The sequence below is a fragment of the Homalodisca vitripennis genome, chromosome 2 (genome assembly GCF_021130785.1).
Source record: "Homalodisca vitripennis isolate AUS2020 chromosome 2, UT_GWSS_2.1, whole genome shotgun sequence".
NCBI lineage: Eukaryota > Metazoa > Arthropoda > Insecta > Hemiptera > Cicadellidae > Homalodisca > Homalodisca vitripennis.
Window position 1 is genome coordinate 4,267,700 of NC_060208.1, and position 26,090 is coordinate 4,293,789.

Consider the following 26,090-nt stretch of genomic DNA (forward strand, 5'->3'; position numbering starts at 1 on the left):
AAAAACGTTTTTATAAAAACTAAAACTATGTATAACGAGTCACTTACTAGTAGCCAATGTGTACTTATGGCCTTTAGGTCACCATTGGTGCTAATAACAAAGTATTAGGACATGAATTTCTATTTACAAACAAAGTGGATTGGTGCAAATGATTATCGTACAATGATGATGGGAAGTTAACCGATACGATGGCTGTAATGCCTCTATTGAGATACATATGAACTGCCAGTTCTCGGCAGATCTTGTTGTGTTGAGGATAGGTAATACAGTTCCTTTCGAATTTAACTACAATCAAAGAATGAGAACGAACTTCTTGTTATCAGTAAATATGACTATGTTAAAATATTTTCCTTGTATTTGTTATGTTTGAAATTTTCCAGAAGAAACACCCTTCCCCATACGGAGTTCAAAAGTCATCTCAAAGTCAAAATAAACATACTTTCATAATTTATTCATTAATAGTAGTATTTCGGAACCATCTTGAATAGTCTGGGAATAATGTGACTGCTTTCATCAAGAGTTTGTATGTTAGAGCTTTGGTATTATAAACACGTTTGCAATCATATTTGGACTAGATTCCTCTTATAAATAATACTTAAATCAAACCAGTTAAAATTCTAGCTTAGGAAAAACTCATAAAATATTTGACATCCTAAATACTAAGCTATGCGATAAAATACCTGTTTACATTTGTTATTAAATCTGTCAAAAAATACCAAAGTGAAGAAAATTTTTGTATTTTACGATTATTATTATCTTATTTTTGTTTTGAATAATATTTATTTAAATCTTGTGTGCTTTATTTTTGTGTGTTGGTTCTAATATTTGTTGTTTTTACTGAACAAGAACAACTGTAGATTTAGTGATAGTAGTATAATCAGTAATATTGTATTTTGATAACATTTTAAATGTGGTATTTTTTGTTTGAAGTTTAAGTTAACACTTTGTCAGATTAATTACAATAAACTATATTTTTTATCATATTTAAAAGCACCACTCCAAAGAATTTTTATTTTTTATTTTTTTTGCTTCAGTGTCAAATGGAAATGTAATTTCAAACGTAACATGTACCTAAATAGTACCTACATAAGGTTAATAATAAGCACCATTAAATGAATTGGCCTCCAAATTGTTTATTAACAATATCCCTCATTCTGTTTATTTTTCAAGATGTTTTTCAATGACAAAGTTTTGTTAGTTTAATATATTTTATGTTGACAGCATAGTTAAGGTAATAATTTTTACTTTTGTAACTGGCTCATCCATTGATTTAGTATCCCTCAATTTTCACTGTGCAGATTCAGCTAAATTCTAGTAAACAATGAATAAAATAAGAGCATAATAGAGCGACAAAGAGGTTTTGACATTGAATGCTAGAAGAGTGTATTGAATGGTTGCTAGTTGTGGAACAACCTTTTGTGTAATGTCGCGATAGACAACAGAATAATAATAGTAATAGACAAATACATTTAAACTCATTAAAAGTTATCATCAGTAGGTTGTGTTTATGACATCGCAAAAGTCATATTTTTCTCTCAAAAATCATTATGGGGTTAAAAAATTGTCCCAAAGAATTAGAAAATTGGAAAACAGTTAAAAGTGGAGTCAATAGTTTATATTTAATGGGGCAAAGTAACCAATGGCTAGAAGTACGTTTGAATTTTACTAGTCAATTATTATAAACAGAATAAAGAAGATAATTGTTCTGATAAAAAGGCGGCTCAGGACAAAGCCTTTAGTCAGAATGACCGGTAAGTCTTGTTGATAAAACCAACTTGTATCGTACAGCATCTAGCGTAACATGACAAACTAATGTGTGTTTTTAGAAATAGTTACATGTTATGTTGTCTCTGTAATATAAGAAGATGCAATAATTCATGTACTATAGTTAGCAATAGGTTCCTTCAAAGGTGGTTATATTTTTGTTTATAAATTAATAATTACTGTACAATATGTTTTGAGATGTGAAATAAATTTTTTAACCAATTCAGGTATTATTATTGTGTTTTGCCTTTCTCCTATAGTAATTCATATTTAGATTGTTGATTGAGTCCAATGCAAAGTATTTGTTTGGTTTTGTGCACGGATCAGTCAATCTCTTCAGTATAGAGGCTGTTGTTGAAAATACAACTTCTATATGTCCAGGAACTGTTTGAATGATAACATGGGTGAAATGTTAAAATTATGGGACAGTAATCAAATGGACTTGCAGAACAAAATTGTGTAAAAGACTCAAAAATATTCTAGGGTCTTCTCATAATTTTGTTGAGTACCACTGCATCAGTTTGTGAGGTTAAAGTCACCACGGCTACATTACTATGATGTAAATTTTGATTCAAGTGGTGTCGCAAGTTCAAAGACGGTCGTACGTCTGTGCATGATGATCAGAGGAGTGGAAGGCCTTCAATTGTGACTGACATTCTGGAAAAAAATTGAAAATGCGCTCCGTAACGATCGCAGATTGACTATTGGTAAACTTTCTGCAATATTTTTGCAAATCTCCAGATCTCTGCTACACGAAACCATCACAGAAACTCTTGGATATCTGAAAGTATCTGTGAGGTGCGTCCCAAGACAATTGACAGATCGACAAGTTGAATCAAATGGAGGCTGGACAAGAATTTTTAGACACTTCACACTCCATGGAGATAAATTTCTCTGTTGATAATTCCATCGTTTGAAATTATGCAGTTTTTACCTCATTATAAATCTCAACAAGAGTTTTTCCCTTCCAAATGAGATAATGGATGACGCCGCATATTTTGCACTTGGCGGGAGATTGGAATGACATTTTTCACAAATTATGTAACTTAAGATCCAAAGATTAAGGCTTCACAAATATAGTTTACAAGTATTTATAATCATGCAGTAACAGTATCTGAACCGGAGTTCATTTTAATAAACATATAAATTGTTCATATTTTCTCTAAATTAATATAAAGGTAGTTCTTTAAACAGCGTTAATTATTCTCTCAATATTATTTGAAAATTGCATTATCTAGAAGCACATCTAAATATAAAATATTACTATTTTCGAGTGCAGAGAAAATGTTTGTCAAATAGGAATGTGGAAACAAGTTAGATTTCAATAAATTTATCAATAATTGCCAATAACACTTCTTAAAATATGATTATATTACTTCTTTACTAATTAGTGTTAAAAATATACAAAATAAAATGTTTTATAACATTTCTCACGATGGTGATAAATATGATCCAAACTAAAGACATGTTATTGTACCTATGTTGCATAAATTGTAATAGATTACAGTAATACTTACTCGTATTTATGTTGAATATTCTCTCGAGAATGAGATAAACCATAAGTAGGTTCTTTAACAAAATTTAAGCAAATGTTGCAAGGCGATCTGTGGTGGGAAGGGTTGAATAAATGTAAAGAGTTTTCACCCTGATTCTGGACTGAAATTATTGATATTGTCCATCCCTGCTGTTTTGTATCATTGGGTTTGTACATACTCTCCCCTATCCAATGTTTAATTATTACTATTGTTATTATTGATATTGTCCGTCCCTACTGTTTTGTATCATTGGGTTTGTACATACTCTCCCCTATCCAATGTTTAATTATTACTATTGTTATTGTTATTGTTATTACATATTGTCCGTCCCTACTGTTTTGTATCATTGGGTTTGTACATACTCTCCCCTATCCAATGTTTAATTATTACTATTGTTATTATTGATATTGTCCGTCCCTACTGTTTTGTATCATTGGGTTTGTACATACTCTCCCCTATCCAATGTTTAATTATTACTATTGTTATTATTGATATTGTCCGTCCCTACTGTTTTGTATCATTGGGTTTGTACATACTCTCCCCTATCCAATGTTTAATTATTACTATTGTTATTATTGATATTGTCCGTCCCTACTGTTTTGTATCATTGGGTTTGTACATACTCTCCCCTATCCAATGTTTAATTATTACTATTGTTATTATTGATATTGTCCGTCCCTACTGTTTTGTATCATTGGGTTTGTACATACTCTCCCCTATCCAATGTTTAATTATTACTATTGTTATTATTGATTGCTGTAGCTAGAATTGTTAAGCATTGTCTGACATACTGTTATCACAATAATTGATTTATTTTAATTTACTGTATTAGTGAACATTATACTTTGTATTTCCACAAAGAATATTAATATTATCTTTGTTGTATCACTGTTAGTTTATTCTATGGTTATCAATTGTCCTGTATTTTCTATTTTGCTACATGTACTGCATTTTACTAATACAGTGTGTATTGTATAAATTGCCACCCGGTTGTATACATAAAATAGAAAAATTGTATACATTGATAATAAAAAACTTGTTATTGTGCAAAAAATGTGATTATATAGGTATTATTATTTTATATATATATATATATATATATATATATAAAATAAAGCAAGCTTTTTCAACTACAGTAATTGAAATATGAGTATACATGTATTTAGCCAATAAAAGAGGTAAGTCAATTATTTATTAAAATTCGACTGGCAAGTTAGAAAGATTAGACTTAGTTGTTGTAATTCTGAATTGGCAGACCATTTCCTACTTCCTCCTAACAGTCCAACAAGTATCCCTTTGCTGAAGTGTCATTGCTGTGGAATGTGTGTACTTTTGTATATCCATGAATGTCTTCAGGAGAAATGGTCACCGAATCAACACTTTCAAACTATCAAGATGTCCCATGAACAGGTCAGTAAATCTATTAAACCATTGTTTTCAGTATAGCTATGCTGGTGGGTGTAAACATATTTCCAGTGGTGTATTTAGGTGAGGGGAGAGCCATAGGGGCTGTAGCCCAGGGCGGCAAAATTTTGGGGGTGTCAAAAGTTTTAATAGCCATATGGAAACAATTCAATTGACAAATTTTAGGAAATTAAGGCCGTGAATGTCAAGGCTAGTGTACTGCACTGTGCTATACAAAATATAGGGCGGCAGAAGTAGTGTAGTTTCCATTGAACAATAAATTATTAATTCCATCGACAGCATGGAAAATGGGCTACATTGAAAACCTTATAGAATGTGTTAAGATACAAGATTTAAAGGGGAAGTAAGTAGGCAATGATAGCAATTTTACTGCAGTTAGAATTTCACTGGAAAAATCTACCAACAACAGGAACATTTCAACTGATCGTTCGATATCCGTGAATTGCATATAAAGGTTTTTAAGTTTAGCTGAATACAGACAATAGGCAATAAATAAACTATTTATTTACAAATCATCAAGAAATGCAATGACGTCAAATATTACGTGGTTAGTTATTGAGAGTATTACTCTTCTCTTTTCTAGTTCTACTCATCCATGGTGTAGAATGGACGACTAGAGAGCCATTTGGTCAGTGCTGTCTTCAGTCTCTGTCCTTGTAGCATTTTTATATCTTCAGGAAGATGGTTGAAGATTTTTCTGTCGATGTAGGATGGTTTCCTTTCAAATAGTGCAGTGTGATGTAGTGGCAGGTGAAAATTTGAAGCATGGCGGGTGTTGTAAGTATGGAATTCATGGCATCGTTCCAATCGCTCTTTGTCAACATGGACTATGACTTCTCTGATGTATAGGCCGATAATTGTTATGATTCCCTGGTGAGGGAAGGCGTCTCTGCAGCTATCCCTTGGGCCAAGGCCAGACATGATCCTGACTGCTCTTTTCTGTAGTAGCAGTAATCTACTTAAGTTTCCTGCAGCTGTGCCTCCCCAAACTTCGAGGCTGTATCTTACGTGTGACCCAAATAACGCACAATAGGCGGTTTTTGTAGTTGCGTCATCACTGGCATGCTTTACTCTTTTTAAAACATAAAGGCATGAATTTGACTTTTTGGAGAGTATGTCAATGTGATTGATCCATGATAAATTACTATCAATAGTGATTCCAAGGAATTTTGTCTGACTTTCCATTGATAAATCAGGCAGTCCTGGAACGTTTTCTTGTATCCTTCCTAAAGCTAATTGTTTGGTTTTTTTCAGTGTTGACTACTAAAACGTTTTCATGACAGTATTGATAGGCCATGTTAATACAGTGTAGGGGTTAATGGCTAAGTGGTTTGGTGAGGATTCGGGTACTAGAAGTGTTGTGTCATCGGCATACACCACAGTAGCACAGTACATGCCTAATTATTGCGGCATGTGGAACCATAGATATTGTCCTTGAGCAAGGGATACATCACAGTAGCACAGTACATGCCTAATTATTGCGGCATGTGGAACCATAGATATTGTCCTTGAGCAAGGGATACATCACAGTAGCACAGTACATGCCTAATTATTGCGGCATGTGGAACCATAGATATTGTCCTTGAGCAAGGGATACATCACAGTAGCACAGTACATGCCTAATTATTGCGGCATGTGGAACCATAGATATTGTCCTTGAGCAAGGGATACATCACAGTAGCACAGTACATGCCTAATTATTGCGGCATGTGGAACCATAGATATTGTCCTTGAGCAAGGGATACATCACAGTAGCACAGTACATGCCTAATTATTGCGGCATGTGGAACCATAGATATTGTCCTTGAGCAAGGGATACATCACAGTAGCACAGTACATGCCTAATTATTGCGGCATGTGGAACCATAGATATTGTTGAGCAAGGGATATCACAGGGATACATCACAGTAGCACAGTACATGCCTAATTATTGCGGCATGTGGAAACCATAGATATTGTCCTTGAGCAAGGGATACATCACAGTAGCACAGTACATGCCTAATTATTGCGGCATGTGGAACCATAGATATTGTCCTTGAGCAAGGGATACATCACAGTAGCACAGTACATGCCTAATTATTGCGGCATGTGGAACCATAGATATTGTCCTTGAGCAAGGGATACATCACAGTAGCACAGTACATGCCTAATTATTGCGGCATGTGGAACCATAGATATTGTCCTTGAGCAAGGGATACATCACAGTAGCACAGTACATGCCTAATTATTGCGGCATGTGGAACCATAGATATTGTCCTTGAGCAAGGGATACACCACAGTAGCACAGTACATGCCTAATTATTGCGGCATGTGGAACCATAGATATTGTCCTTGAGCAAGGGATACATCACAGTAGCACAGTACATGCCTAATTATTGCGGCATGTGGAACCATAGATATTGTCCTTGAGCAAGGGATACATCACAGTAGCACAGTACATGCCTAATTATTGCGGCATGTGGAACCATAGATATTGTCCTTGAGCAAGGGATACACCACAGTAGCACAGTACATGCCTAATTATTGCGGCATGTGGAACCATAGATATTGTCCTTGAGCAAGGGATACATCACAGTAGCACAGTACATGCCTAATTGCGGCATGTGGAACCATAGATATTGTCCTTGAGCAAGGGATAGCACAGTACTAGCACAGTACATGCCTAATTATTGCGGCATGTGGAACCATAGATATTGTCCTTGAGCAAGGGATACATTTGTTATTTTGTCTAGAGGCTGAGTCAATGCTCTACTACAATGTTTCAACATTTTTGCTGAGATTTCATCAAATCCTGCAGATGTTTTAGGTTTAAGACTTTTAATTATGGCCTCAATTTCATGTTCATTAGTGGGACTCAACCGGGTTAAATCATGGTTTATAATTTGTGGTTGGACTGCAGTCTGCATTTTTTGTTCTTGGCTGGCTATTTAGAGTATGATCAGCTATGTTCGTAAAAAACTCATTGAGGTGATTAGCTATTTGAAGGGGGTTGGTGGTGATCTCCCCTTTTATGTTGAGTTGTGGCTGAGAAGCAGTTGAACATTTTTTACCTCTCTCATTGTTTATAAATTCTCATAATGCTTTTGATTTATTTTAACCTTCTGCATTACTGTTTAACTTTTTCCTGAATAACGTATACATTTTACTTGCCAGCTTGTATATTTACGACTCAAATATATTCGTTGGTTTATTATTGTAAAATGTTTTTATGTCTTCCAAACTATTCATATTACAGTGTTGGTAAACTGAAATAAATTACAAACATTGATAAATGATAATAAAGATAACAAGGCTAATTTCAGTTCAATTCAACCTATAATGTTTATACCTACTACGTTTTTAATATAACTTTGGCTATGAAACTAACAAGGGGCAGCAGATAGCCTCTAGCTCTGGGCGGCAAAACTTGAAATACGCCACTGGATACCGTAAGAAGCTTTATTGTGGGGAAAATAAGTGACCAACTGAAAACATATTAGTCTGCAAACTTCTAATGTATAAAACTGAAACAATAAGCATGACTTGGCTGTATGATTCTGTAAGTCTCCCCACCAGTGTAGATACTCTGATTATATTGTACTTGGTTAATGTTACATAGTTTTAAATATAAGATGGAGTATTAATAACCCAAACAGTAAAATGTAATCCTATAAAATATTTATGAAATTAAAATAATTAAAGGGTTTTTTAATTCATTGTACCTAGCTGTTTCAATTTTGAAAGGTCTGTAAGATTATTTTTATGTCGTGCAATTGCTTTTTGATTCAGAAAATGTTTTTGTTAAATTTGTAGTTTTTTAAAAATAACTTCCATGTACAAAAAAGTAGGAAATTTAGACAATTTTGTAATCAGGCTTAAATAAATATAGATGACATTTTTACTATCTATATATGAGAGTTATTTCGCTTCAGGGAATGGCATATTTTACGGAAATTATATTTTTAAACTAAATATAATTTAAGAATGTAATATTTTTATTACATTTTTCTTAACGAAATAAAAACGTGTCAATCTCTGACACTATTACTCATGTACATACTATAAGCATATTACATTTTTATCTTCAGCCATTTTTATTTGGGTCTGATTACAAAATTGTCTAAATTTCCTACCGTTATGTCTGTAATTTCTGGTGGAATAATACAACGATTTTCTGCTTTTTATGTATTTAGTACAGTTATTTTAAAGGATTAAGAATTTAACATTAAAAAAAACCCAAACCTATTGCACCACCTGAAGCAGTGCACAAAACTTCTGATTGTAGCTAAGTCATAATTCTTTATTATTTAACAAAGAAAGTGAGAATTTTAAACACTACATCAGAGACAAAATAAAAATTGTAGTAAATTAACTTGTCACCATGTCGAGATACATTGTGTAATATTACTGTGTGCACTCGGTCCTAGATGTTTACAGCTAGTAAAATTTAAGAAAAATTTGTTTTGGTTATTGTTTACTTGACGGTAAGAATAATCACAGGAGATTTGAAAGTGTGTTCTGACTGTGATGTTATCTTGCAGACCGCTCGGCGAGCCTGTACACACTGTGGCACAAATTGTTTACTTGACGGTAAGAATAATCACAGGAGATTTGAAAGTGTGTTCTGACTGTGATGTTATCTTGCAGACCGCTCGGCGAGCCTGTACAACTTCCTGAACACACTGCACACAGCGCGTATGTCGGCTACTGTGGCACAAGTACGCAAGGACTCGCGCAGTGAAGACGCAGCATTTGCTTGCTCTTGTGGCAAAGCTTACATGCACTATAACTCGTTGTGGAGACACAAGAAGTACGAGTGCGGGAAGACCCCTCAGTTTCATTGCCACATCTGTTCGGCCAAGTACATGCAGAAGAATGCCCTTGAGATACACTTCAGGGTCAAACATGGGATCAGTGGAATGAACTGAACTTGTGATAATTTGCTACAGGACTGAAACTCTATCCGAGCCCTCAATGTTGTTTTCAAAGTCAACATAAGTGGTGGATAATAGTAAATCGTGTAAAATAATAAAAGAGAACACAAGAAGAAACAATTACACAAAGTAATAATCACAAATTAAAATCTGCAAGTTAACAAACAGTTTCAATTACTTTGTTTTGTATTCTATAATAACTTATATATTTTTCTGTAACTTCTACCAGTGTATAAAAACAAGTATCAAATAATACAATAGCTATATTATATAAACAATAAAAAAATACTCATAGATAAAATTACAGTTGTATTTTAAATACTGACCTTTTAATAATTTGATACTTTAGTAGTTAAGTTATAAAAATTTAGTTCATAAAATGTTTGATCTTACATTATTGGTCACCTTTATTTAGTTATTAAACTGTATAAATATAAATAAACGGTAAAGTAAGTACATCATTTTGTCACAAAAGAATACAAAAACATTTTTGTTGATTTATACTTAAAATGTAAATTTTTAATGCTTCAGAAACTATGAAAAGTATTTTTGTTAATTCATCCTGAATTCTGTTATATGTAACTTGTAAAAATTATAGTCCAAAATATACATTTGACCCCAAATTTATACTGATTACAGAAATGTATAGTTTATATAGCTTAAGCAGTATATACATATTTTTGTGCAGATTGATAAAAATGTGCAAATACAGTTTTTATATATCTGCATTTTCTCTAGATAGAGAAAGTGCAATAAGTGTATTTACAGATTCCATTTCTTAAAGTACAACAATACCCTGATATTGGAGAAGTTTGGTTGTTTCTCTTTGCAACCACATATCAATTATATTGTGATGGGATAGTATTTAATACTTGTAAAGTTACATGTATGAAGTGTTGGCACTTAGGCAACGGCCTGAGTGTAGGTTTGCCACTTCTAGGGTTAATGCTACTTCTTTATGATAAATTTGACCTGATACTGTTAAAAAATTGATTTGGCAATTATGTAACATAATATAAAATTGTTACTAAAACGATGTAATCTTTTTATTAATTAAAATATGTATATTTTGCAGACAATATGTTCAAAATTCTAATACAATTTAAATAAATTTAAATTTAAGAGAAGAATAGTGTTTTTTTTAAAAATAATTTTAGTTACTGTTATGATACTCCCTCCATTTGTACCAAAGTTAAACAAACCTCCTTATGCTGATCGTACAGAAGTCAGTACTTTTTAAAACCCGGATGTAGTGTGGAAGTTACTTTTTTACGTTTAATCATTCTTTTGTGTAATTTTCCACAGCTAGATTTAGAAGTATATTAGTGGGATGTTTTAAAACTATTTTTATATACCAATGAAAAACTTAGATTTAAGAATTAAATTGTTAGTGTGTAAGAAGAAATGTGAGTGTGCCCTTATTAACAAATGGGCCGATGTTCACTTCTTGTGTGTAAGTGTGCGTGCTGTGGGAATCTGTGCTACAGTTTGCTGTGGGAGTCTGTGCTACAGTTTGCTGTGGGAATCTGTACTACAGTTTGCTGTGAGAGTCTGTGCTACAGTGTGCTGTGGGAATCTGTGCTACAGTTTGATGTGGAAGTCTGTGCTACAGTTTGCTGTGGGAGTATGTGCTACAGTTTGCTGTGGGAGTCTGTGCTACAGTTTGCTGTGGGAGTCTGTGCTACAGTTTGCTGTAGGAGTCTGTGCTACAGTTTGCTGTGGGAGTCTGTGCTACAGTTTGCTGTGGGAGTCTGTGCTACAGTTTGATGTAGGAGTCTGTGCTACAGTTTGCTGTGGGAGTCTGTGCTACAGTTTGCTGTGGGAGTCTGTGCTACAGTTTGCTGTGGGAGTCTGTGCTACAGTTTGCTGTGGGAGTCTGTGCTACAGTTTGCTGTAGGAGTCTGTGCTACAGTTTGCTGTGGGAGTCTGTGCTACAGTTTGCTGTAGGAGTCTGTGCTACAGTTTGCTGTGGGAGTCTGTGCTACAGTTTGCTGTGGGAGTCTGTGCTACAGTTTGCTGTGGGAGTCTGTGCTACAGTTTGATGTAGGAGTCTGTGCTACAGTTTGCTGTGGGAGTCTGTGCTACAGTTTGCTGTGGGAGTCTGTTCTACTGTTGCTGTTACTAACTATATACAATGTCCTCAAGTGTCCTTGATACGGAACCGCGGTGCAAATGTTAAGTGTGTTTCTACAATGCCTCATTTGAAGGGGCCAAACTACCCTTTTTAGTTTATTAAGATAGAAGAATTATAGAGATGGTCATTCCTTCCGATGTTCATAACTGACCTGAAAGGTGTTTGTAACTGACCTGTAAGATGTTTGTAACTGACCTGAAAAATGTTTGTAATGTGTTGCTGTCCAAGCGAAGTGGTACTCACATGTTCAAGAGCTTCCAAACCTGGTCCAGTGAGAGATAATCGGTTATGGAGCCAACCTTATGTCTATAACTAACTTTGGGAAGCTCAGAGATTGCTCGTGCCAGATGAGAATGTTACTCTTGTTGAAGGTTTCCTGATCCATTTCGGAGATTGGATATGGTGTGCATTTGAGAATTTTGACTAATAATCGTTACTTACCTCAGGTCCTTTTTAGGTCATCACACTATCCAGGTGAACATGGCTGAAAACATGCCTTTCTGAGAGCATGAATTTACTTGTTACAATAAGATAGGATTTGAGATAGGTGTGAGATTCTTTCCAATTTCTATTAAGGGCCTTAGTAAATCAAGATATCACCCAGATTGGGATGTCCAATCTGAGCCAGTTGCAATAAGATTGGGTAGAGTACAGAGAATTGAATTTCTTCCCAAGACTGTTACTAATTTTAGGTACGGCTATGTCCTCCTTATCATCCGGATAAAGTTGTCTGGTGATCCTGAGGATCAATTTGACTTGGCTCAGACTGGTAACAATGGAAATATAAAAGGTGTGGATCAAGATTATGTTTCATTTAGTAACATCACATACTTCAGGAATTAATTTGTTTCCTTTTAAATTTTCTTAATTGAAAATCTTCCAGATTTGATGAAATGTCAGATTGGGTGCAGCAAAATTAAACTGGGAGCTGAGAATGATATTTCCCTCAACTACTGTCACTGGCACCTTGGAGATCTTTTAAAAATTCAAATAAAAGTGCATGTTACACTGTTCTAAAACTACATGAAGTAGAATGGAAGAACTGCCGTTATGGTCGTAAATTATTACTTCTTTTTTCAGAAAACATGAAAAAATACTAATATTATATATTTTGACAACTTCTACACGACAACTTTCTAAAGCGACAACTTTAGCTATGAAAATCTTAACTAATATTAATTGAATAAAAACATATCCACCTCATCATGTGTCAGTTTATAGTCAGAATATGTAGGCCCGTATTTATTTTAGTGATACTTCTTTGTATGTACAAATAGATTCATTCTAGTCATATTCTCTTATGTAAATACTGCTGGAAGAATTTAAGTTACATTAAATTGAAATATACTGTAACATATGTTTAACGTTTTTAGTTCATATAGACTAGTTTTAGAAACATTTGGGTTTCTGAAATGTGACCAATTTAATGCAAATATGATCAATGAAATAAATATTATTTATTTTATATATTACAAACTGTAGTAGTGTACAAAGTACAAAATATTACGCTGAGTTAAGATACAGTAGTACCTTTGTAATAACTAGTATATAGCTGTTTTATATACTTTTATATTGATTTTTAACTATTGTTTTAGCAGTGATGTTTGTTAGGTTGTAATAAAGAAATTTATATGTCCAAAATTATGTTTTTTAGTAATTAAATCATCTCACATCAATTTAGGTGCCATTTTGAATTATGAAGGAAAAAATAATTTTAAACAAATTTAGATGTGTTTTCTACATTATAATCAAAATTTGAATTGAATTTCAATAATTATTGTGTAAAAATTTTATAATGTTGTTTCTTTTATTTTTAAATTATTATTATTTCTGTTGGTTTCTTATTTCGCTTTTTTCAGTTTTAATACATAATTATATAATTCAGTTAACACTTAAAATTTAAAATGTTTTATACAAATGTCATTTGTCAATGAAGTGTGTTTGTTGTGTATTAAAGCATGGAGACTGCAGCCCAAGCCGGTGAAGAAGTTTGTGGAGGGATACTACCACTGTGCGTGCGGACGCAAGTACAAACACGCTCAATCGCTCTCCTCGCACCGTCGTTTTGAATGCGGGAAGGAGCCCCAGTTTGATTGTATTCATTGCTCTCGCCGATTCCATAGAAAGGCACAGCTTCAGTCACACCTCAGTCGCAGACACGGAGCTGAGTTCCTTCAGACTTAGCAGCAGACAACCGCTTACGAACAACATGCCTTTTCAAATAAACTTTTTTATGTCGTCATGTATTTTGTAAAACAATTAAAGTGCATTTCCTCACTAAATAATTTATTGTTTATCTCTCTGTGGTGTTTCGTGCATGAGTTTCCTGCATGATCCAGCTACCTAGAGAAAACCATCTAGTTTCACTGATTCACTAAAATCATTTATTTCAAGAAATATTTAACACTAAGAATACTAATTTTAATCTAATGAATCAGTCTGGTTAGCAATGGACAAGAGAATAAATAACAATCCAATGTCCTAAGAATCACGTTGAAATTTAATATTCCAGTGATCTTTCAAGACCAGTCATAATAATAATATTGACTAATCTTGTCACACTACTATCGGCTGATTTTGTTTTCTAAATTCAGATAGATGAATCGATCATTTGGAAATTCAATTTAGTTCATGACAGGTTTTCAATTAAGTTCTGACAATAAAAATCAGTGAAATATGGGGAATATTGTGAATAGTGTAATTTCTGATACCGTGTGAAAAAGTGCAAATCCAATTGTAAAAACTCTGGTGTATTAACTACTTACCAGACACAACTAGTCTCCAGAGCTTGAGTTCTAGCTGAGCTTTCACTTCATATTTTATTGGGATATATAAATACCCTGTACAAATATTTATATTTCATACTCCTACAGCTCCCAAGATTTCGGCATAGCGCTGCAATCTGCGCATGCACTAGTCGTCCTTGTTCACTGGCTATCGACTCACACTATTTAAGTTGTTCTACGTTGTTTTTTCAGTTTTCTCTAAACATTTAAAATATTTAAGACAATAAGTGATCCCGCTGGTTGTGAGATTTGTTCTGTAATAAGATTTTTTAATGCAAGAAATGTGAAACCAGCTGAAACTTTCGTCAACTTCAAGATGTTTACGGGGAAGATGTGATGAGTGAAGGAATCGTGAGAAAGTGGGTTAGAATTGTTCAATGGTGGTCGAACAAATGTCTATGATGAGAATCGGAGCGGTCGACCTTCTCTCGTCACCGATGATCTGGTAAGGGCAGTTGATGAAAAAATCATTATTAAAAACTGAACTAAACAACATGTCTGCCCGCAATGACCAAATACTGTCATCATTGTGGGATTTATGGTACTGTACTTTTATAAGCACTGATCCTGAAATTTTTTTCCACAAAAAGTACAAAAGATTATGGTTATTATTTTTCATATATTTTAAGAAGGTTTTGAATATATACTAATAATTTTAATTTACTTATTTTTGTACATAAAAAATATATGAATTAGCCAATAAATAACAAAATTATGACCTTTTTTCACCACTATATGCAAATTGCTGAAAGTGGTATAATATTTTGGATAACACCTCTTAAAAACCTCTGGCAGTTTCGACTAGAATTTAAAAAGATGCCTGGCACTGAAAGGATTAAACAATTATCTAACTGTAGAATATATTCTGTAATTTAAATAATATTGTAATGGAACATTGGTTACAAAAATTAATGTTGTTCATATAGAAAAATGGTTATTAATCTAGACACGGACTCCTTCTGTGTCAGTATTTTAATACCAGCCACCTTCCCAGTATTCTTTTGTAAACAAATAATCTCTAGCTCACATCTGACGTACAGTTACAGGAGAGTACAACTGTCCACAATGTCACAGGTAGTACCACCACAAGGGGACGCTGATGTGCCACTTGCACCTAGATGTGGGAAGCACCCGGCGCACCAGTGTCCTTTCTGTGTCAGTGTTGTACTACTAGCTCCCTTCCCAGTATTCTTTTGTAAACAAATAATCTCTTGCTCACATCTGACGTACAGTTACAGGAGAGTACAACTGTCCACAATGTCACAGGCAGTACCAACACAAGGGGACGCTGATGTGCCACTTGCGCCTAGATGTGGGAAGCACCCGGCGCACCAGTGTCCTTTCTGTGTCAGTGTTGTACTACTAGCTCCCTTCCCAGTATTCTTTTGTAAACAAATAATCTCTTGCTCACATCTGACGTACAGTTACAGGAGAGTACAACTGTCCACAATGTCACAGGCAGTACCAACACAAGGGGACGCTGATGCGCCACTTGCGCCTAGAATGTGGGAAGCACCCGGCGCACCAGTGTCCTTTCTGTGTCAGTGTTGTACTACTAGCTCCCTTCCCAGTATTCTTTTGTAAACAAATAATCTCTTGCTCACATCTGACGTACAGTTACAGGAGAGTACAACTGTCCACAATGTCACAGGCAGTACCAACACAAGGGGACGCTGATGCGCCACTTGCGCCTAGAATGTGGGAAGCACCCGGCGCACCAGTGTCCTTTCTGTGACTACCGGTCAAAGCAGAAAGCCCCCCTCAAGCGGCATATCATGCTGCGCCACAAGACAGAACTGCCCACAGAGCTCGCTTCACTCTGCAACACTTCACCATCTGACGATATAGCTTCATTAGCACCACTGTTGGACTTGTATGGAGCCAATTTGTTCCCCATGGGAAAGAAGAATTAGTTTTAGTTCCAACTGGATTGGGCAAACAATGTGGAGTTCAGTCGTGTAGCCTTCTTTTAAATATCTTACTTTAGATGGTGTACGATTTAAAAATACTAATCTTTATTGTATTTTTGTAATAAAAATAAATTATTTAATTACAAAATTGAAGCAGTTGTTTTCTGTTGTTCCTTTGTCTAATTGATTGTTTGTTACGAATATAGTAAAATAATAAATATAATTTAATAAATTTCCTTCTCAAATGTATACAGTATCTAATTTATTATAATTAACTTAATTTCTTGATAACGGAATATGTTCAATGATTTTGATTTAATTTCCCTAATCCATTGGCCTTCTTTGATGACACCTCTTGCCACTATTACTTCTCCATTTTCTAACAAAAGATGAGCACTATTCATTCAAATCTTTAATTGCTCGTAACAATTTTACAATGTATGGCAAACGTCATAATTAATTATAAATTTTTAACTCTCATACCACATTACCACCACATCCAAACTTACATAATTTTTCATACATTCCAGTCTCATTCATCCTTCGCCAATCTCCACCCACTTCCAGCGCTGGAATCAGTCATCGAATTGCGCGGTCTTCAGTTAAACGCCAGAAACTTGTCAACGCTATAGAATGCAACAATGTCGGTCTTAACTTTGTTTCTGTATTGTACAAAATAATAATACGAATGGAAGAATTTTACTTTGTGGACTGGCAACACTGATCGGCTCAATGACAACTGACTGTAGTAGATAAACAGTTAGTATGTAAAATGGTAATAATATTGTGTGAAGCATATTGTACATAGAATGTTTTAAAACAAAAATGCCTAAAAGTAAAAAAAAAGTTGAAAAGGTTGGTCAAGTTCGCTATTCTAGAATATAATGTAGCAACAAAGCTCATATCATGTGATGTAAGCTTCAACCGTATCTCTAGGTAGGTCTTCAGATAAAATTATGAGAAACAGAGACAAAAGAAAAAGAAGAGTGTTTTAGTTTAAGAAAAGACTGAGCTTGAAGGAAAAAAATTACCACCAGAAAATCAAAATGAAAAAGTTCAAAAAGGAATAAAAGAAATTAATAAATAAAATGTTGTCTACGGGGCTGTCCTTTGTAACTGTTAAAATTGTGCAAAAATTAAAAACACCAGAAATAAAACAGGTGATGTCATGAGTGTTTTTTCATGTTTTCCATCACTTGTTACAGCATAACTTTTTTATTTTTTTGAGCTAGAGAGGTAAAATGTTATACATATGATCTTAAATATATTGTACACAAACTTTAGAAAGGGAGTATTTAGCCCTACTCTTATTTAATTTTTTTCAATAAATGAAGAATTACAATTTTGTAAAAAGATAAAAATAAAATGATCCTTACATATTTTTAAATAGCACATCGAAAGCCAAGCTACACTTTGTAAGGCCGTTTATTAGCTTTAAGACAATGTTTAAAAAATTTGAATAGGTGCACTAAAAAAGAAGTTACGCTGTAAAACAAGAGTACTGTTTTTTGAACCCTCTTCCACTTTGCCCTAAGGGGGAGGGCTGGGGTTAATACCATATTTCCTTTTTAGTCTTGTATTAGGGTACACTTTAATTAATAAAAAAAATAGGGACAACTATAATAGGGGTAGATTGCCCCCTTTTCTAAATATCTTTGTATTGTTTTCCAATAATTCAAACTTTGTATTTTCTCTATCATCCACCATGTAGCTTGTAACACAATGACTGAAAACCTTAAATTCAATCTCTACAGGAGGTGTGTAAGATTGTGATGTCCTTTTCTCTGCAGTCAGTGACGATGCAGTGGACAAGAAGTTGGTCTGTGTGTGCGGACGGCAATACAAGCAGAGTCACAGCCTCTGGCGGCACCAGAAGTTCGAGTGCAGTGGCTCTAGACAATTTCACTGTTCCTTGTGTGGCCGCCAGTTCAAACACAAGGAACACATGACTTCGCATTTTGTCATGTGTGTCAACAAACCGGTTGTTGGCAACCAAAATCAGTTTTAGATATAGTAAAGAAAGATAACATAATAAAACGTTTTTAAAAACTATATTCCCTTTGTATTGAAAATACATGGGAATTAATAACCGGTGATAAGATGTTAAATTCTGTAATAATATTATGTTGTTGAATTTTTACTGTCTATTCCAGTGTTGATATATATTTTACACTCAATGCTGTCATCTGGTTGTTATAATTATTTATGGTTATTATAGTTATATTAAATATTGTTGTTGAGAAGTCATTGAAAATTATTATGCGGGAATTTAAAATACTTTTTTCTCAACATGTTATACTTAATGTTGACAAAGATGCTGTGTGTGGATTGAGTTTAATAATACAGGTTTAGTTTATAATGTGTTGTATTCTGTTGCTGAAGATTTAAACCGACTGGAATTACATGTCACTGACTACCATATAAAATGTGATTCCATTAAAAGTGTTTTATGTGTAATTAACTTATAATTTATTCTTAAGTCAAACGGAACAAACCCAATACTCTTACTTACATGCTATAAAAATGTCATATACTGCATAGATTATTTTTGTGTAACAAATAAGTAAAATGTTGAGTTGTGATACATTTCAGTTTGCACTGAGTTGTATATGTGTGAGCTGTGAATCCATTGAGTTGTACATGTGTGAGCTGTGAATCCACTGAGTTGTATATGTGTGAGCTGTGAATCCACTGAGTTGTATATGTGTGAGCTGTGAATCCACTGAGTTGTATATGTGTGAGCTGTGAATCCACTGAGTTGTATATGTGTGAGCTGTGAATCCACTGAGTTGTATATGTGTGAGCTGTGAATCCACTGAGTTGTATATGTGTGAGCTGTGAATCCACTGAGTTGTACATGTGTGAGCTGTGAATCCACTGAGTTGTACATGTGTGAGCTGTGAGCTGTGAATCCACTGAGTTGTACATGTGTGAGCTGTGAATCCACTGAGTTGTACATGTGTGAGCTGTGAATCCACTGAGTTGTACATGTGTGAGCTGTGAATCCACTGAGTTGTACATGTGTGAGCTGTGAATCCACTGAGTTGTATATGTGTGAGCTGTGAATCCACTGAGCAATAAAGGAAGTTTCAAGTGTTAAGTTTGTAAGACTTTGTATACATATTAGTTATGCAACAGGTCACAATTTATGAAATAATTAAATTTGAAGTTCATGTTGTTTTACAGAACCAAGATTTGCATGCAATGTGTGTAACAAGAGCTACCAACATGCTAGCTCGCTTTGGCGTCACCAGAAGTTCGACTGTAACAAGGCCCCGCAATTCCAGTGTTGCGTGTGCAACATGAAATTCACCCGGAAGGAGACAATGAAAATGCATTTGTTCCACATTCACCACATCTCTAATCCTGCGAAAGTATCTGTTTAACTCTTTTTTATTGTGTCATTACAAAATAATATTTAATGAATGGCTATTCTTCATTGTGGAACCCTACGACACGTGTTTGCGTTCATAAGAACACATTTTGGCTGGGCAGTAAGTTAACAGAGCTGTGGCGATGGTATTGATAGTTAACTGTGTTTATCCGAGATCTCTACATTTGTGGCAATGTAACTGTCGACAATGAACATTGTGCTAGATAGGAGACACCAAGCGGGTGTGTAGTCAGTCTCAGTGGGTACTTACCACCAAGATACTACAAGTCTGAAGTTTATATGAAAGGTTTTATAATAGATGAACATCTGTTAATTTGTATTTATGCATAAAACATGAACGATTAGTGATTTAATCTTGTTTACTATGTAATTGTATAAGTAACAGTTAAGCTTCGTTATATAATTATACTAAATCATAATATTCCACAAGTTTTTATGGCTCTCCTTAAATTTGATTTAATTAAAAATATTATGTAATGAGCTTTGGAAATTCTCAACTGTTCAAAAGTTATGGTTGGGGGTTGAAATTTTATGAACACTTGTATAAATGCAAATGTGAGTAAACTCTGATTATTTGACAAAAATAAGTTAAAAATATAGAATATGGTAACATTGGTTTTGTAATATCAGATTGCTAGAGACTGTCTTGTTTTTCTTTTGGTTAAAATAAGAGTAGATAAAGTATTGAAGTGGAAGGTAATGTAAAAAATGATTAGCTTGAACAGTTAAAAGTATATTGAAGTGTTTTACTTATAAAATGACTCATGTATAATTTGGAGTGCTATAAATTCTGAAAGTTGTGTAAAATAAATTTGTTAGTTATTGATTACAACATAGATGTCACAATTCGCTTATTAGCTGAGCAATATTTCTCTTCTATCTGTCCACACAATATCTTGAAAACAAATTAACCTATAGACATAAAATATTTGTATGAAGCTTTATTTTATGTAGAGAATATATATGCTTGAAATGTTGTATATTTTGATATCATTTAGAGGGGTAATATTAGTGTTCTGTCTGTTTTCTACAAAATTTCTCGAGAACTAACAGAGCTATGGCTTTGAAACTTTACATGTAACCTCAGATTTGGCTGAGTGTAACGAAGAGAGAGATATGTTGAAAACTAATTGAGTTACAGACAAGAATTTTGAAGCACCCAACAAAGCCTTCTTAAAATGATGTTGTCTGTCTGTTCGTCTGTGTGATAACTCTTGATAGAGACTTGAACCTTGGTACATAGGTTCCTGTCCAAGGGACAACTTGATGTTGTCTGTCTGTTCGTCTGTGTGATAACTCTTGATAGAGACTTGAACCTTGGTACATAGGTTCCTGTCCAAGGGACAACTTGATGTTGTCTGTCTGTTCGTCTGTGTGATAACTCTTGATAGAGACTTGAACCTTGGTACATAGGTTCCTGTCCAAGGGACAACTTGATGTTGTCTGTCTGTTCGTCTGTGTGATAACTCTTGATAGAGACTTGAACCTTGGTACATAGGTTCCTGTCCAAGGGACAACTTGATGTTGTCTGTCTGTTCGTCTGTGTGATAACTCTTGATAGAGACTTGAACCTTGGTACATAGGTTCCTGTCCAAGGGACAACTTGATGTTGTCTGTCTGTTCGTCTGTGTGATAACTCTTGATAGAGACTTGAACCTTGGTACATAGGTTCCTGTCCAAGGGACAACTTGATGTTGGGGTCACAGGGTCAAAATTAAAAGTAAAAATAAAATTGTAACATCTTTACATTGGTCTTAAGGGTAACCAAGATGGCAACAGAAAACTGCAGAACAGTTTTGTAAACAGACCTAAGTACAATCACATAACATTTTAACCTGTGACATCGTAACGCGTAATTTGTTAGACTTGTAAGCCTTTGATACTCTGGGTTTTTCTGTTTATTTCTCTGTAGACAAGATAGAATATGATGATGGTGCTTCTCACTCCATGGGATTTTACTGAGCGTTTGCAAAGTCTATAACTCAGAGGGATATCTCAAGCTGAAATTAGATATAGACTTGAACTTTTGCATGAAACTTAAGTGGAACCTGTTACACACATGTGGTGTGGATTACTCCTACTTTTACATTTTTTAAAGGTTGTTTTTTATAGTAAAAAGTTGTAGACAAACTACTCCCTCGAATTGTACCTAAATATACTTTTAACCCATCCAAGAATCTCTGTTCATCTTTAGAACTCACTAAAGAACCTCTCCGACCCTGTCTGTAGGGAACAGCAGGGGGCGAGGCAGCAGTGGAAGTTTCACCTGTGGAGAGTGTGGAAAATGCTACTCACACTGTCGCAGTCTCGTGAGACACCAACGTCTGGAGTGTGGCCTCAGCAAACAGTTCAGTTGTGAGCTTTGTGAGATTAAACTCACTCGACGGGAGACTTTACGACTGCACATGATTAATATCCACGGGAAGACAAACTAATGTCGCTTCCGTAACTGTTTTCAGATAAAACCGAATGATTTCTTTTCAATTTTTGATAGTAAGGATTTATCATGTAAGACTTAATATTCTTTTTCAAATTGTGCCAATTTCATTCTTGTGTATACTTTGAGTAAGTAGGTTTTAGACTAAATTTTTTAAAGGTACCATAGAATCTCATTAATCCAAACTAGATAATATATGATCCAGAAAACTAACTGCATCACTAAAAGTGTGGATTAAGTGAAATTAACTAAAATATGTCTCTAATGTTAATGAGCAAAACTAATGTATTTCTCCTAAAAGTTATATGTTTGGTGTCAATCATATGATATAATATTTTTGTACTTTTTAATCAATCAAATACTCTTTATATGAAGTTAAAGATCTGGCCTGTGTTCGGCCGCAGGGATGTATCCCGGTGCGCCCACTTAAACTAATATAATCAGGATCATTCTTATTGTCGAGCAGCCGAGTTGAGTGTTGCGACTGTTAGGCTACTACTGAATGGACGCTGCTATGAGTATGAAGATGTCTCAGACGAGAAAATCGATGATCACAGTGATGATGACGATGATCAAGAAGAAGATGATAATGAAGACAAGGAGATCCAGTGCAAAGCGTCGGCATCATGCAACAGTTACATCAAGTGTGCATATAAAATTGAATTAGAATATAACATGTGCTGTTTACAATACCCACAACTTTTAAAGTATATACTTTTTTTTTAAAGATCACATTGATTCAAGTCTCTTTTGAACGAGCATTTTCTAAATTGAAACTTATCAAAACCCGATTGAGATCGTCTTTGACAAATCAGATTGTATAATATTTACTGTTAATGCACTTTCAAGCTAAAATTTTGAACTCCACAGATCCAGACACCGTTATTGATTTTGTTTGCCACTCAAGCTCCGAATTAAAAAGACTTCTTCAGGATTAGTTTGTAATTTCACTCAAAGAACATTACAATTGTGTCTGTATTTGTTTTTGTTATTTCCTTAAGAAATTAAGTAGTAAATTCTGGTAATTTTTTTAAGATGTATGTAGTATAAAATTGCCTTGTCTTAATTTTCTATGTGTGTTTGTTTACAAAAATTACACTAATTATGTTTCAATTCCTACTCTGTCTTTTATTTTGCCCTAAGACATTGCAAATCTTTGAAATGGTCAAATAAATATTAGAATTTAGGAAATATACATTAGATCCCAAAACACGACTTCTACCTGATCCCATCAAATGCTAGAACCACCTTCATCCATGAGTTTTTTCTTTGCAGTCGATGTTGATGCAGGGTTTTATCACCATGTTTTTCTCAGCTTTGGTTTATTGTCATGAATCCACTTTCCATCTCCAGTCACTATGGGACGCAAAAAACTTTTTCTTCTTTGTCTTTGGAGAAGTTTTTCATAGATGAAAACTCGTCTTTCGACACCTCTTGGCTTAAACTTGTGGGGTACCCCAAAAGTTTTGGATCTTGCCCCATGGCTTTTAAACTTACTGAAATGGTTTGTTGAGTTACTATCAATGTTGCCACAAGTTCTTTTTGTGTTTGGCAAGAATTTTCTTCCGATATGTTCTCCAATTCTTTATCTTTAGAAGTTTCTGGCCTTCCTTTTTATTCTTTATCCTCCGTGTCAAAATTGCCTCAAACAAAACTCGCCCTCGCCACTCTTGTGTCTCCCGGCCTTTCAAGGTACCAAGCACAGGTCTGTTGAAGATTAGTAGTTGTGTTTTAATGATAAAAGTAAGATTACATACTCGAATTATTACAAAAAAATTTATGATTATAAATATGATCATCAATATATCAATTTACCCAATTGGCATCTATTGCTGGTGTAACAGTATTTAATAGGTTCTAACATTGAAATTAATTAAAAAACTACTTTTCAACCATTTTGTATATACTATCCCAGTTGTCAGCTTGCAAGTATTTGTTTCAGATTTCCAGATAAAGTTCAGACAAGGTGACGACACGTGTATCATTGACATGATGCTGCCGTTGCATGTCTGGGTTTAAACGTCCTGAAGATTTAGATAAAAGCAATACATTGGACTTTCGATTTTTGAAAGATCTTTTCATTATTATAATCTCTGTTAATTTGTTGTCAATAGTTCCTTTATTGTAACAATTATTGGAGTTTTAACCAGACCATCAGAATTATTAACTCATTTGAACCAGAAGCATCCATACGTGTGTAAAGCCTCAAAATAAGAGCCATTAGCAGTTTTGCTTAACATCGTAAGCTGTTATCCATGAATAGTGACGTAATATTAACCTAAAATATCCCTACTTCCATTTCTAAACTGCATAGAACACCACCACAATTTATTACTGAAAAGCTAAGGACACTTCAACATTAGGATTCCTACACTGGCCTAGTACCATAGTTCAATTGTTACTAAAATATCCCTACTTCCATTTCTAAACTGCATAGAACACCACCACAATTTATTACGTGAAAAGCTAAGGGACATCCAACATTAGGATTCCTCCACACTGGCCTAACATAGTTCAATTGAGTTACTAAAATAATCCCTACTTCTTCCACTTCTAAACTGCATAGAAAACACCACCACAATTTATTACTGAAAAGCTAAGGACATCAACATTAGGATTCCTACCACTGGCCTAACCATAGTGTTCAATTGTTACTAAAATATCCCTACTTCCATTCTAAACTGCATAGAACACCACCACAATTTATTACTGTGAAAAGCTAAGTACATCAACATTAGGATTCCTCCACACTGGCCTAACATAGTTCAATTGTTACCTAAAATATCCCTACTTCCACTTCTAAACTGCATAAGCACACCACCACAATTTATACTGAAAAAGCTAAGGACATCAACATTAGGATTCCTACACTGGCCTAGACATTGTTCAATGGGGGGGGGGGGGGGGGGGGGGGGGGGGGGGGGGGGGGTGTTACTAAAATATCCCTACTTCCATTCTAAACGGCATAGAACACCACCACAATTTATTACTGAAAAAAAAGCTAAGGACATCAACATTAGGATTCACTCCACACTGGCCTAACATAAGTTCAATTGATTTACTAAAATGATCCCTACTTTCCATTTCTAAACTGCATAGAACACCACCACAATTTAATTACTGAAAATCTAAGGACATCAACATTAGGATTCCTACACTGGCCTAACATAGTTTCAATTGGTTACTAAAATATCCCTACACTTCCATTTCTAAACTGCATAAGAACACCACCACAATTTATTACTGAAAAGCTAAGGACATCAACATTAGGATTCCTCCACACTGGCCCTAACAATAGTTTCAATGTTACTAAAATATCCCTACTTCCACTACTCTAAAACTGCATAGAACACCACCACAATTTATTACTGAAAAGCTAAGGACATCAACATTAGGATTCCACCACACTGGCCTAGACCATAGTTCAATTGTTACTAAAATATCCCTACTTCCACTTCTAAACTGCGAATAGAACACCACCACAATTTATGTACTGAAAAGCTAAGGACATCAACATTAGGATTCCTCCCACACTGGCCTAACATTAATAGTATCAATTGTTTACTGAAAATATCCCTACTTCCATTTCTAAACTGCATAGAACACCACCACAATTTATTAACTGAAAAGCTAAGGACAATCAACATTATGATTCCTACACTGGCCTAACATAGTTCAATTTGTTACAAAAATATCCCTACTTCCACTATCTAAACTGCATAGAACACCACCACAATTTATTACTGAAAAGCTAAGGACATCAACATTAGAGATTCCTCCACACTGGCCTAA

General features: G+C 34.5%; 1 protein-coding gene across 3 annotated transcripts in view; it reads left to right on the top strand.

Annotated features, from left to right (window-relative positions):
• LOC124356080 overlaps positions 1 to 26,090 on the top strand; it is a 61,261-nt gene that overhangs the window by 19,439 nt on the left and 15,732 nt on the right. The window contains exon 2 of one of the 3 annotated variants that reach the window (XR_006921792.1): positions 13,729 to 13,860. The exons of the other annotated variants lie outside the window; for them this stretch is intronic. The gene's annotated coding sequence lies outside the window, so the exon portion shown is untranslated. Of the gene's footprint in view, positions 1 to 13,728; positions 13,861 to 26,090 lie in introns of those variants that run through there. 3 annotated transcript variants of the gene reach the window in all.